Source organism: Helianthus annuus, chromosome 16, assembly GCF_002127325.2.
Source record: "Helianthus annuus cultivar XRQ/B chromosome 16, HanXRQr2.0-SUNRISE, whole genome shotgun sequence".
NCBI classification, from domain to species: domain Eukaryota; kingdom Viridiplantae; phylum Streptophyta; class Magnoliopsida; order Asterales; family Asteraceae; genus Helianthus; species Helianthus annuus.
The window spans coordinates 174,260,932-174,263,569 of NC_035448.2; the positions used below are offsets into that span (position 1 = coordinate 174,260,932).

The 2,638-nt window shown below is 37.4% G+C and overlaps 1 long non-coding RNA gene across 2 annotated transcripts; it reads right to left on the minus strand.

Annotated features, from left to right (window-relative positions):
• Nucleotides 1–659: 659 nt before the first annotated feature.
• Nucleotides 660–2,413, minus strand: LOC110916043. Of its 2 annotated transcripts, none has more exons than XR_002579442.2 (8): nucleotides 2,263–2,413; nucleotides 2,081–2,161; nucleotides 1,850–1,998; nucleotides 1,652–1,754; nucleotides 1,471–1,569; nucleotides 1,139–1,387; nucleotides 996–1,032; nucleotides 660–727 (listed from the first exon to the last, which is right to left on the minus strand). It is a non-coding gene; the product is annotated as an uncharacterized LOC110916043 (long non-coding RNA). The 2 variants fall into 2 exon arrangements; XR_002579443.2 differs by lacking the exon at nucleotides 660–727 and adding an exon at nucleotides 736–883.
• Nucleotides 2,414–2,638: the final 225 nt, after the last annotated feature.

The following is a 2,638-nucleotide window of genomic DNA, read 5'->3' on the forward strand; positions in this document are numbered from 1 at the left end:
AACATAATAACGCCCCAATCCAGCCCACCCTTCCTAATGGCACTGCTGGAAACAGTACAGGCCCAACCCCAACCACCCTTATCCAAGAAAATATATAACAAATTGTATGACACCAGTGGGGAGTCATAAAAGAGGTTTTTCATTTGGGGTATGATGTAATTCTCTAACCAGCTGCAGACATCGCTCTCATACCCTCCAGCATCCAAAACCACACGAGGACGTTCTTAATAATTTGTTTTGCATTGTTCATGCTTTTGCAATATTCGACTTCCGTGAAGACATTAATGAACAATTTTGGCTAATAAACACCCCAAAAATTCAGCGTCCATCAAATACAAGCAAGTAAATTCGAAAATTAACAAAAAGTTAACTACCACTATAAAAGTGCGGATGAACACAAACTCTTTCCATCCTCTTTTGGACCTTTGTACTTTTATGTGAGGCAAGTTAATAGAGAAGTTTGACTTCGAGTATGAGATGAGATTCCAAAGAATGCCACAAAAATATTGACACGAAACTTGCACAAAGCAAAGCATGCTAGCCATAGTCGAGTAATTCTTCATCATTGCAACTTCGGTTCATCTTAATCCCATTTTGGTCACTTCTTAAGAAAAATCATGGATGCAATCATGTCAAGAAATTTTAAAATCAAAGTAAGTTTGACCATCCAGCTAATTAGTACATAATCTTCATCCAAATCCAATCATGTCTACTCCAACAATCAAGTCTAAAAAATATAAAAAACATAATCATGAGCATATCACAAGCTAATTAGTACATAGCACAACTGCACGTGTAACACACAATTATACAAATAACTCAACGAAATACCAGCAATTGTTGATTTGTTGCTCTTCTTTTTGAGTTTTGGGTTCAAAATAACCTGCATTTTTAAATATTCAATTAGAAAGCTTCACATTCACAAAGCAAATCAACAAATTTGTAAACAAATCATCCACTGAACAACTGATGCAAAATAACACTAAAAAACTTACCCTTGAAACTCCTATCAGAACCCAATTCATCGATGCCCTTCAATGGTGAAAATGTGTATCAATCAAACCGAATCTCCAGAAAAACATAAAAAAATCAACTTAAATTCATAACAAACTGCAAAACCAAAAACTTTAAAAGATACCTTTCTGTTGAATTGGGATAAAACCCTTCAACCTCTGCATCAACAAACTGCAAACTGCAAATCTTCGACTTTTTCGTTTTCGGTTTGCTTACAAATGGCACACTTGTGAGCTGGACATATAAACGGTTACCCTGCAGCAATCTTTTCTTGAACTGTATGTCGCTCGGTCTTATCGTTTTTCTGGAGCAACTTAGCTACGCATTTCGGGTGATAAAAGTGGTCACACGTTGCAGAACTACAACGAAAAACCTACACAATGATACCAATAGATAATTGCTGAATATCATTGGGAAAAATGACGATGAAAATATATTTTCTCGAGTATTACATACCTCTGTATTTGAAGATTTATCAGAAGACCCTAGTTCACCACAGACAAAGTACTGCTGCAGACTATACTGGCAATTTTCACACTTATATTCATTTTGACTCTGCAAAGAATAAATATTTAAAAGAATAATTAAACGAAACAATATATATGATATCATCTAATCTCCTATACGATTAACTAACCTCCAGTTCTTCAAGAGATAAACAAAGAGATTCACATTTAGACTCTTGTGCCTCTTCAGAATCTGGGGTTGCGTGAAACGACCTAAAACATCTCTCTTCACAACTGCAATTGACGACAAAGTCATCAAAAAACCATCAGTTAAAAATCATTTAAATTTTTTCTTAAGAAAATGAAGACGTGAAGTAAAAAAGTTGTACCATGTAAGCTTGCCACCATTATCACATATCGCACAAACAGAATCGAAATGATCATCGTCATCATCTGACTCGCTATCTTCGTTGGTGTTGTCATCATCTTGAGTTTCACAGTTTGTATCATCAACTATAAAGCTAGGTTATGTAACATCCTACGATATATTTTCAAGAATGTCAAAAGATTGAAAGAAATCAGTGAGGAAAAACGGAGACAAACCAGAAGCCGTATTATACCTCATCAAAAGCGTTCGTTTTTCCAGCGGATCTTCACAAATGGCCCTGCACAAGCCTTCCACAACTCCTTATACAGCGGATCTTCACAAATTTAACAGCTTTTTAAAACAAATTTAAACAAAAAGATGATAAAACATGTTTACTTGTTCATCGGTAAAGATTTTTGGATGAACTGAACTTACCAGGTGGTCATGGTCAGAACCCTAGCCGCTGCCTGCTGTTGATGCCGGAGCCACCCATTTTCATCGAGTCTCCACACACGCAGCTCCCGTACACCGTTGTCACATTCACTGCCGCCGCCAGAGAAGATACCTCAGCCAAGTGGAATCATGAGATCTCTCTTCTCTCTTCTCTTTAAAATTCAAATCAACTCTCTATTTCATCTCTCTCATCTAGAGAGACACACAAAAGTTGCAGAGACCTCATCTTTCATCAATCTCTCTCTGTTGAAATTCAAGCCCCATCTCTCATCAATCTCTCTCTCTTGAACCTCTCATCCCTGCTGGATGATGACCAGCCGGCCACCACTATGGGTGGCGGCGCTGGATGGTGACGACG